The sequence below is a fragment of the Leuciscus leuciscus genome (genome assembly GCF_965113295.1).
Source record: "Leuciscus leuciscus genome assembly, chromosome: 4".
Classification (NCBI taxonomy): Eukaryota; Metazoa; Chordata; class Actinopteri; order Cypriniformes; family Leuciscidae; genus Leuciscus; species Leuciscus leuciscus.
The window spans coordinates 31,718,485-31,730,533 of NC_138728.1; the positions used below are offsets into that span (position 1 = coordinate 31,718,485).

At 44.0% G+C, this 12,049-nt stretch overlaps 1 long non-coding RNA gene across 1 annotated transcript; it reads right to left on the minus strand.

Annotated features, from left to right (window-relative positions):
* Positions 1 to 10,327: 10,327 nt before the first annotated feature.
* On the minus strand, positions 10,328 to 11,488 carry LOC309498098. Its single transcript, XR_014205851.1, has 4 exons — positions 11,342 to 11,488; positions 10,806 to 10,894; positions 10,636 to 10,701; positions 10,328 to 10,458 (listed from the first exon to the last, which is right to left on the minus strand). It is a non-coding gene; the product is annotated as an uncharacterized lncRNA (long non-coding RNA).
* Positions 11,489 to 12,049: the final 561 nt, after the last annotated feature.

Consider the following 12,049-nt stretch of genomic DNA (forward strand, 5'->3'; position numbering starts at 1 on the left):
CTCTCTGATTTTCATTTCAGAAAATGTACGCATACCCCGTTTTTCGCCGCCAGTCGGCAACATCAAACCGTCTCCTCATGGCGCCATCGGTGGAGGCGAATGGTCTTGAAAATGTGGTGTCTGGAAGGGCCAAATCAAAGGAGGAGGTGCTGGCAGAGGCAAGTAATTTTGTCTTCACAAACGGTGGAGATCCCAGTGACCAGTTTTTAGTACTGGCTCACTGCAAACTTCAGTTTGGGAAGTACCAGGGTCAGAGTTTTAGATGGCTCCTGGAAAACTCTCTGGGGTACGCAGTATATTTGGTGCTCAGCATTTCCAGTGAGAAAGCGCAGACAACCCCCCTGTCAGAAAACAAACAACTGTTCCTACAGTACACTTCTTATATTAGAGAGATGGCAGAAGAAGTGGAGAAATATAAGAGGAAGCAGGGAATGCAAGCAGAAGCCCGGGCAACTGGAGACCAGGGCTGCTTGATGGTGGAGTTTGGTGACTTTCAGGGCCGGTCCATGAAGGATGTTTTTGAGGACCAGAGCAAGGAGGCCGAAGCCCTCATCAGGTACCTGGTTAAGGCAGATGCCAGGCCCAACACCAACATGGCCATTTTCAAGGCGTATGTCCTGAAAAGACAGGCTTCTGAAATGGGGACCAGGGTACATCAGCCTGCACGTCCACCTGCAGCCTCCAGTGCCTCTGCACCTCCACCTACAGCCATCCGAACTGGTGTAAAGCAGACCGCCACTGTGAAAGCGCTGTTGGTGCGTGGCAAACATTTGTCACCTTCACAGCTGGCAAAAAAACTAATGTCACCAGTTAAACCCTGTGAGTAGGAGTGTGAATATAGAATTTTCCCTACAGCATTTCTACATGTATTAATTTATCGTTATGGCAAACTTGTCCACTTGTTGTTTCCAGATCCATTACTGCAATCCACTTTACCTCCTCCGGCAGCAGAACCCCCAGCCAAACATTTGGCCCGAAAGCAGCTATTCGCAACTGGTAAGTAAGCAACATCTTACATAATTGTCTCCGTGTATTGATCACAGTAATAGTTTTAACATTTGTGCTCCAGGCACTTCCATTCCCACTGCTGAAGATGATGATGAGGAGCTGGTATTTGCTGCATCACAATGTGAAGCACAGCTAAATACAGGTGTGGCATATGACACAAATGCAAATATTATAAGAATGTTTTGTGGAAACCCACTGAGAATCATTATTTTTGAAAATAAATAAATATATTTTTTTTACAACACAGAATTATGTGACATCATCAAGCGGGATGCATTCTTTGAGTGCACTTCTTCCAAACCTTAAGTATGTCCAAAGTTGTCAGTGTATTTATTTGCGTTTCTTAATTTTCCCGTTGCTAAACAATCACTGGATAACTTTTTCACAAAGCTTGCTCTTCTCACTCACTCTTTAGCTCCGTGGGCTGTGGGCATCATTACTTTTTTTACTGAATTCCTCACGACTCATTTTCCTGTCTCCATTCCATCTAATCCTCATTCTCAAAGAGCTGTATTGATCCCATATTCCTTACATCAATAAAGTGTACACTGTGTTCTTTGCTTCTTAACACTAATACCATTTTCTTCACTGTTATTCCTAAATGTAATCATAATTATTATTAATAATTGTCCAAAATTACTGCTTCGCTGGCTGTTTGTGGGCTGCATTTATGGCGTATTACTATCAAATTAAACAGTCATCCTTACACTGTTTTTGTTACTGTTCACTCAGAGGCCTGTGCATCAGCGGAAACACCACAGACACCAGATCTTCCTCATCATCAGCCACCAGCTGAGCTTCCAGGTCACTGGAAAGATCATCTTCCACCTTTCCAGCATGAGTGGATCCGGAACACACTGTTTAAGGCCAACCTGCGAACCGGAAAGCCAGAAATAGTGTCCCAGATGAAGCTTTGGTGGTATCCTCCTCAGCCCCCTTTGATAAACACCCAGCCACCCGCCTCACCCGACCTCTTCTTTTGTCGGCCCATTTTCTTATGGATGCCGCTAAAGATGTGGTTGTTTCCTCTTGTCTGCGTCCGCCCAGACTGTGGTAAGCACAGACTTACTGCGGCAGGACTTTATCGTACCGTGCGCAAGGTCTTGGACATCGATGGGTGGTATGACCTTGCCACTGAGTATCTGGAGTGCAAACGCTGCAAAAAAAAGTATCCAGCCTGGAACGAGGACATCTTGGGACAGCTGGATATGGGCCACCGCAGTCAGTTTCCAGCTTTGCTGACATACAGGTAATTCATAATCACAACCATTAGGCGCTTTTATTTGTGTTATTTTTTCCAACCAAAGCATTTGCATGATTATACTGTTGTTTCCTTAGGTACTCATGTGACAACCGGGTGGTGAGGATGATGAGGGAGAGGACACTGGGCAACAGTGTGACTCAGCTCTACAAGAAGCTGATGGAACAGCACAGTGAGGCCTGGACACAGCGTGTCCTGCAGTACCTGACTGCCTGTGAACCATTCACAAGGTCCTCCCTTGTGCAGCCTCCTGTGTTTGCTGAGCCTCCCCTTTTACCTGCCCTACCTAAACCTAAGTGGCTGTTAGCTGTGTACGCCAGGGATGTTCTGGGGCGACTGGACGAGGTCAAGGCCAAAATTACATCCGTCTTTGGCTGTGTTCTCAAGATGGACTCCACAAAAAAGGTATCACAGCCCTGTTTATATCCAGAAATTGTCCAGATATGGATATGTGCGTGTACATAATGAACAGTTATGAGTTTTTATTTTGTTATACTTTTTTCTTTTTTTTTACCCTTCTGTTTTCCCCAATAGGTCACAAAAAAACTTGCCGGTGCTGCTTCAGGAACAGCTGCCTGGTGCACTAATGTGGGTAACGAACACGGCCAAGTCCTTGTCTCTGTCCTAACAGCCGCCGAGGGACATGCACTGGACCCCATGGCAGCTGGCCTAATGAAACGCTACCGAGAGGCAGGAGAGGCATCCCCAAAAGTGATGTACGTGGACCGAGATTGCTGCAGTCAGCACGGCCAGTCTCAGGTTAAGGCCATGTTTTCGGAGTGGGATGAGCTTGAAGTGCGCCTTGACATCTGGCATTTCATGCGGCGATTTGCTGCAGGTGTCACGACAGAGGCTCATCCGCTCTACGGGATCTTCATGGCACGTCTGTCCATGTCCATATTCGAGTGGGATCCAGAGGATGTGGCTGCTCTTCGCCGTGCAAAGGAGGGTGAGCTGGCAGCAAAGAAGACTGGCTACATCTCAGAAAAGGCGGTCCGTGCTCGCATTAACCGGAGGGAGTTGGCACTGCACTGCCGGAGGAGGACCAGGGGGGAGGAGGAGACCACCATATTGATTGGGAAACTGATTGATCAGTTTGACAGTGCGGACGGAAAGGACACTCTCGGAGTTCCACTTCTGAACCACGAACGGATCCAGCAGATATGGAAAGAACAGCGGAAGCACGTACAGTGTATCCAAGACCCAGAGCACTTTCCGCTATACATAAAGAAGGGGACACTGAAGAAAGGCGGTGTGGAGCTGTGCTGCTACAGGTGTGCTCGAGGCTCTACCTCCTTGGAGTCATTCCACCTCCACCTGAACCGTTTTATTCCAGGTATTACATACATATGGGTTACACATTTTTCTGTAAAACATGTAAGCACTGTAACTGCTTCTATTTACATTAAAGTAATGTCACATTAATAAATGTCACAATTTACAGTAATATTACATTTCTTTTCTGATGTCATAAAAGCATTGACAAAGCTGTCTTGCCTGACAAGTCACTAGTAACTCTGGTTATAACGACAATAATTGTTTAATGTAATTACATAGCTCTATTACATGTTACCAGTTACTTCATAGCATCTCATGTGTAGTAAATATCTTGTACATATGTGACGTATAAAACCTTTTTTATTTATGTAACTTTTAGGAACCAGTGCCAGTGATGCGCATTTTCAGGCCTATCTCCTTGAAGGCTTGATGCGTTGGAATGATGACCGGATGGAAGATGCCATAAAAGGAGTGTCCTCCATCCGGTCATATGGCAGTGCCATGAGAGAGGCTGTGGACCAGCTTAGCCAGAGAGTCTTTGGGAAGCCCTGGGATGAGCGCTATCGCCCTCCTGGAGCATATACAGGCAAGAAATTCATTAATTTGTTATTTTGTAATATTATACTAAGTTATCTATTTAGCCTTAAATTTACTAGACAAAATATTAACAAAACTTTATTTTTTTCCATTTTATTCTTGTAGGTGAATTGCTCGGAATAGAGTACCTTTACAGCCAGACTGGCAAAACACTGACTCCAGTGCTCCAGAACCCAGAGGAGGAAGACAGGCTGGTGGAGGAAATTGATGACCAAGACCTGCAAGATGAGGGATTTGAGGAAGACATCACGGAGGACATCACAGTTCCAGTGCTGTACGAGAATGACCCTTGCGGTGATCTCGCAAACAGCCCCTCATCTGTGCCTCAGCCTCAGTCCCCAGCATCACTGGCTGACGTATCAATGGCTGACGTGTCACTGGAAGAAGGACAGCATCTTGCCCCTGCGCCTTCAGTGTTGTCACAGCCATCTGACACTGGAAGCAGTCTCTCCGACGAAACTCAGGTAAGACACTTTAAGGGCTTTATTTAATTTCAATCTCATTTTATTCCACATATATTAACATGAATCTGAATTTACTAGGGAGCAGTCATTGGGCCTGATGGCATCGCTGGGTGGGACAAGGTCCAGGATCTGGCTGGTTACCTGGTTGGTCTTCGTGAGGCTCCTTACCTCACTGACCTGCAGGTGACAGAGGCCATCCAGCTGTGGACAGCTCTCCATGACACAGACAAACAGCGGGTCAACTATCAGCCTCGACATCAGCCTCAGCTGACACATGGACGCTTTAAGGCACCGAAACGGTCCGGAGTCACACCGGGTGTGGAGAGTGTGAAACGGTGTCTGATTGGACATCCCGGGGGTCCAGCACAGTGGCCCAGCACCAGCCGCTTGGTTGAGGCCATTTGTACAAAGCTGTGTGCTTTACACAAGTCGCCGACCAAGAAGGCTGGAGTTTGCACCCCCAGGTGGTCTAAAATCCTCTCGGATTACCACCACATCCGAGAGCTGGTGCTTAACAATCGCAGGCTAATGGATGAAACAATGATCCAGCTGTTTGAGATAAACCAGAAGACACTCATTCAGTGGTAAGCAAGGCACATTATTTGCTTCAAATTAACTGAATACTTCTATAAACATATATATATATATATATATATAATACATGTAATTTATTTTCAGGTTTCAACGGCAGCAGAAGAAACAGGAAATGAGTGTCCTCGCTCAGGGACTGACTCCACCTGACCCAATTGCTGTGGCTGATACGCAGCTTCCTCCACCGAGGGAAAAATTGGATGAAGCGGCATCGACCTCAGGCCCAAAACATACTTTTATCTTCCCGCCAAATCGAGAAGGACAGGCTCCTCTTCTGCGACCAGGTCGACGGCCCGCTGCTGCCACCACCATGGTGTGCCCCATTGCACCTGCCCCCACAGCATCAGGACTTGTGCAGCCCATTTCAGCACCTGGGTCATTGTCACTAGTCCTTAACCCTGACATGACCGTGTCAATGGTGATTCCCCCTTCTGGTGCGTCAACATCCGGTGCAGGCCCAGCTCCGCCTGCTCCTGCTCCTGTGTCTGCTGCACCTGTGTCCCGTTACACCCAGAGGAACCGGCGCCGGAGGGCCCAGGAGACGGAAAGCGGAGTCCATAAGAGGAAGTATGTGCGAGGGGTTACCTTTAACATGTGCAGCAAATGTGGGCAGCCCAAAACCAAAGAGTTTGGCCATAGCCGATATGGTAATGCCACATTTTGCTTGGCTGCCTCAAATGGAAAATCTTTAGATGACTGGTTGGCAGAACAGCGCCAGCAAAATACATGCCAAACTCCGCCTCCTCAATAAACAATTTGTATATTTTGTATATATTACTGTACATGTGTCCACCCAGTGTGTATGTACATATATATTTATATACGTGTGTGTTTGTGTCTGTGTACTCATTTCAATATTTGTGTGTATTCATTTTAATAAAACATTTTACATTTGAAGTGTCATTTAAATATTTGTGTGTATTCATTTTAATAAAACATTTGAAGTGCCTTAAAATAAATCTGTTAAATCATATCAATCAAATCATATCCCTCACAAAAAACACATAGGCTATTTGAAGAAACAATTTTATTCATTTTATTAAACCATAAACAACATGTAATATGCAATATAAAAAAAATATATAAAAAAAAAACATTTAATAAAACATTTGAAGTGTCTTAAAACAAATTGATAAATCAGGTCAATCAAATATCCCTCACAAAAACACATTTAAAGAAATGTTTTTATTCATTTGATTAAACCATAAACATGTAATATGCAAAAAAATGTTTTAAACTATAATACACAAAAAATATCAACCAATATAATGATGTCATAGATAATTAAATGAAGACGCAGGCGCAGTTGATCGCACGCAGAACAGAGGTTCGAATCCAGCCCGCGGAGGGTGACTTGTTTCACATGTAACTAAAACTACTTCATAACGCACTGGAATAAAGCCCTAATAATGTTGCGGGGGAAATTTGTGGGCACATTCCCGTTTTCTGCGTCTTTTTGGCTTGCGTGCGGGGCGCAAAGATTGGGCCCCTTCCTAGGCCCAAAACATACTTTTATCTTCCCGCCAAATCGAGAAGGACAGGCTCCTCTTCTGCGACCAGGTCGACGGCCCGCTGCTGCCACCACCATGGTGTGCCCCATTGCACCTGCCCCCACAGCATCAGGACTTGTGCAGCCCATTTCAGCACCTGGGTCATTGTCACTAGTCCTTAACCCTGACATGACCGTGTCAATGGTGATTCCCCCTTCTGGTGCGTCAACATCCGGTGCAGGCCCAGCTCCGCCTGCTCCTGCTCCTGTGTCTGCTGCACCTGTGTCCCGTTACACCCAGAGGAACCGGCGCCGGAGGGCCCAGGAGACGGAAAGCGGAGTCCATAAGAGGAAGTATGTGCGAGGGGTTACCTTTAACATGTGCAGCAAATGTGGGCAGCCCAAAACCAAAGAGTTTGGCCATAGCCGATATGGTAATGCCACATTTTGCTTGGCTGCCTCAAATGGAAAATCTTTAGATGACTGGTTGGCAGAACAGCGCCAGCAAAATACATGCCAAACTCCGCCTCCTCAATAAACAATTTGTATATTTTGTATATATTACTGTACATGTGTCCACCCAGTGTGTATGTACATATATATTTATATACGTGTGTGTTTGTGTCTGTGTACTCATTTCAATATTTGTGTGTATTCATTTTAATAAAACATTTTACATTTGAAGTGTCATTTAAATATTTGTGTGTATTCATTTTAATAAAACATTTGAAGTGCCTTAAAATAAATCTGTTAAATCATATCAATCAAATCATATCCCTCACAAAAAACACATAGGCTATTTGAAGAAACAATTTTATTCATTTTATTAAACCATAAACAACATGTAATATGCAATATAAAAAAAATATATAAAAAAAAAACATTTAATAAAACATTTGAAGTGTCTTAAAACAAATTGATAAATCAGGTCAATCAAATATCCCTCACAAAAACACATTTAAAGAAATGTTTTTATTCATTTGATTAAACCATAAACATGTAATATGCAAAAAAATGTTTTAAACTATAATACACAAAAAATATCAACCAATATAATGATGTCATAGATAATTAAATGAAGACGCAGGCGCAGTTGATCGCACGCAGAACAGAGGTTCGAATCCAGCCCGCGGAGGGTGACTTGTTTCACATGTAACTAAAACTACTTCATAACGCACTGGAATAAAGCCCTAATAATGTTGCGGGGGAAATTTGTGGGCACATTCCCGTTTTCTGCGTCTTTTTGGCTTGCGTGCGGGGCGCAAAGATTGGGCCCCTTCCTTTGCGCAGCGAGCGCTCTACCATTTGAGCTAATTCCCCTTGCCAAGCGAAAGCAGGTGTCCATCGCTCTCAAAGACAAAGTCGAGGAGCGATCCCTTTAATTAAACCCGGGATTGAACCAGGGACCTTTAGATCTTCCGTCTGCACTGGCAACCATTTGGTTGTAGATTTAATTCAAATATTGCGCTTTAAGCCACGCAAGCGCAAATGTTTGCGGACAGGCTGCAGCGTCCGTGTTGGCTCGTTGGTCTAGGGGTATGATTCTCGCTTAGGGTGCGAGAGGTCCCGGGTTCAAATCCCGGACGAGCCCGTTCTCAGGCTTCGCTTTTAATCTCTTCAGCCTGATTAGGGAAACCAGGATGTTTCGGAGAAATTGGGGATGAAAACAGTCGGAACGAGGCCGGTTAGCTCAGTTGGTTAGAGCGTGGTGCTAATAACGCCAAGGTCGCGGGTTCGATCCCCGTACTGGCCACTGTTTTTCTCTCGGACCTTCGGCTAATCAGGCCTTCAGCTCTGCTCGCCTCCAAAAAATCTCCGCTGGCTAAACCACCACTGGACCTGGCCGAAATAGCTCAGTTGGGAGAGCGTTAGACTGAAGATCTAAAGGTCCCTGGTTCGATCCCGGGTTTCGGCAGAGGAACCGTCTCCGTGCCTTTTGGTCGAGGGGGTCAAGTGACCAAACTCCACCTCCTTTCTACCTGATTCCACATAGGCTCATCGCTTTCTGCCTTTCAGGGGGTGTTGGTTCCATGGTGTAATGGTTAGCACTCTGGGCTTTGAATCCAGCGATCCGAGTTCAAATCTCGGTGGAACCTTTTTTTTGCGGAAGGGAGGGAATAAACAGAGGTGATGCGCAACATGCTGATGTGGCGGTGAAATTGGCACTCTCAAACCGAGTCGGAATCGGGGAAACATGGGCTTAAAAAGCAACGGCTTCACTTGCTCCTTGCTATCGCGCTTCTAGGCTGAATGACTTAACTCTCTGCTGCTCGGTGGGGAAAGGTGAGCCACGCCGAGGTTCCATGGTGTAATGGTTAGCACTCTGGACTCTGAATCCAGCGATCCGAGTTCAAATCTCGGTGGGACCTGCTTTTGCATGGAATGTGCGCAGGCCCTCGTCCCAAAAAAAACGTTTCGGCAGCAGTGAGCCTCAAAAGCTCATCGAGGGAGTTTACACCACATGGAGAATGCGGGCATCGATCCCGCTACCTCTCGCATGCTAAGCGAGCGCTCTACCATTTGAGCTAATTCCCCTTGCCAAGCGAAAGCAGGTGTCCATCGCTCTCAAAGACAAAGTCGAGGAGCGATCCCTTTAATTAAACCCGGGATTGAACCAGGGACCTTTAGATCTTCCGTCTGCACTCAACTACAGCTCGCTGCATCCTGCGGTGGATATCCAACCCGGCCCACATCCAAGTGTGACGTCAGAAGCCACGCCCATCCAAGTGTGACGTCGGAAGCCTCGCCCATGTCCAAAAACGGCACGTGACTCGATTTGTTATACGCATGCGCAAAATGGCGCTGCTTCCTGTCGGCAATATGTTTACGGTTGTTATCATAGTTATTGGTTTATAATAAAGATGAGGTTATTGGTGTAGAGGTGTGACGCTACAGATTATTGATGCAGTTAAATTGTGACGCTTTTGGCAGGCTTGGAATGGTCTAATTCATGTTTTTGTAAGTTAATGACATGGTAGTACAAGTAAACAATGTACCTTAAAACGATATTTTTGTATTTCTCTTGTATTTCTGTTATACAAATGGTAATCAATAATCATGGTTTTGCTATAATAAACGTATAAGGGAGCATTTAATAATAAAACGAGTTTTTGTCACTTTCTTAATTATATGGACTCCAAAATAGTTACCCCTTCTAAATAAAGAAAATAAATGTAAACTTTTTTTTTTTTTTACATTTCTTTCTATGTGGTTATAGAAATATTGCATTTTTACAATTAAATTAAGAATTCACTTATTAGTTAATGCCTGTTATAGCAAATGACTTTGAAATCAAATTAAAGAACAGCAGAATTAAATTTATGTTAACCTTAAGTTAAAGAACCAATATGGTGAAACTCGAAAAATTAGAATATCGTGCAAAAGTTCATTTATTTCAGTAATTCAACTAAAAGCTGATACTAATATATAATATAGACTCATTACATGCAAAGTGAGATAATTCAAGCCTTTATGTGTTATAAATTTGATGATTATGGCTTACAGCTATGTTGAATTACTGAAATAAATGACCTTTTGCACAATATTTTAATACATAAAAACCAGTTAATCTCTCGCTTCCCCTTCTGTACAGGTTTTATGAGTTTAACATATCAAAATATCATCATAGTTCAAAATATCTTGGTCACAAATTAATATTTTAATTTAATATTTTGTGTTAATACATCAAGTTTACATCAAAATATTGTGCTAGAACAAAAGCACCAAAAAGATCCCCTTTTCCACCAGTTGCTGCAAGAATGGCTTCAACTCTGTGAGAGAGAGAGAGAGAGAGAGAGAATAGAATTTGTTTAACATGTTCAACTGAAATATATATTTCTGATTTAACACTTACAAAATGTTGTAGAGAGAGAAAGTCAAATAGAATATTCATGTTACTGACGTCTAATTCCAAACTCCAAATGTGTAAATGTAAGAGCAATACCCACCAATTGAATGGTCTCCCTTCTTTCCTCAATTGTTTGTCAATTCATCTGTTAAAATCTTCCACTTCACTGAAATAGTTATCAGAGAACAGTCACTGTTGTGTTAACAGAAATATCAGTAACAAAAGGGTGCACTGGGCATTGTGCAAAAATAATTAATAATCTACTCTGACCTGCAATGATAATCCGGACCAGAAAGGAAGACCTGCTCCGCCTCCTGTAAGGAGACATCCCGGAGGACAGCCAGGGCATTTATGATGGCCTATGAAAAACGTTAATATAAATATACAATAATATCACTACTGAACAGCAAACCATTATATAGTATAGTAGTGCTAGCATGCAGTAGTACTCCTGAAAAGAAGTATAATATAGTTAGGAAAGACTGCTGATGTGATGGCTGGCTTGCCGTCACTGTATTTACTATGAATCAATAATAAAACTTATGCATATTACAACAGTTTATCATCACATTACATTATCTAAACATGTATAACTTCTTTGCATAGCAATGACTTTTTCAATATGCAGTATTTACAACTGACAGAGTGACAATCAAATCTCATATTCTTTACGAGCAGAATAAGATTTACAGGATGTAACGTCACACATAAGCACTGAAATAATATATTTTTCATATTTACCCTTAATCCAAATAACAACATGAAATTGGTGATGTAATAATGCAGTTAGAATAGTTCGCAGTTACCTTCGTCTTCTCTTCTCGATGCTTCTTCCTGTTTTTAAATGTTAACGTTAATGAGACTGTGTCCAATTTGGGCATGGGCGTGGTGGCTTCTGACGTCACACTTGGATGTGGCCGGGTTGGATGTCCACCGCAGGATGCAGCGAGAGGCTACTCTCTGCACTGGCAACCATTTGGTTGTAGATTTAATTCAAATATTGCGCTTTAAGCCACGCAAGCGCAAATGTTTGCGGACAGGCTGCAGCGTCCGTGTTGGCTCGTTGGTCTAGGGGTATGATTCTCGCTTAGGGTGCGAGAGGTCCCGGGTTCAAATCCCGGACGAGCCCGTTCTCAGGCTTCGCTTTTAATCTCTTCAGCCTGATTAGGGAAACCAGGATGTTTCGGAGAAATTGGGGATGAAAACAGTCGGAACGAGGCCGGTTAGCTCAGTTGGTTAGAGCGTGGTGCTAATAACGCCAAGGTCGCGGGTTCGATCCCCGTACTGGCCACTGTTTTTCTCTCGGACCTTCGGCTAATCAGGCCTTCAGCTCTGCTCGCCTCCAAAAAATCTCCGCTGGCTAAACCACCACTGGACCTGGCCGAAATAGCTCAGTTGGGAGAGCGTTAGACTGAAGATCTAAAGGTCCCTGGTTCGATCCCGGGTTTCGGCAGAGGAACCGTCTCCGTGCCTTTTGGTCGAGGGGGTCCAGTGACCAAACTCCACCTCCTTTC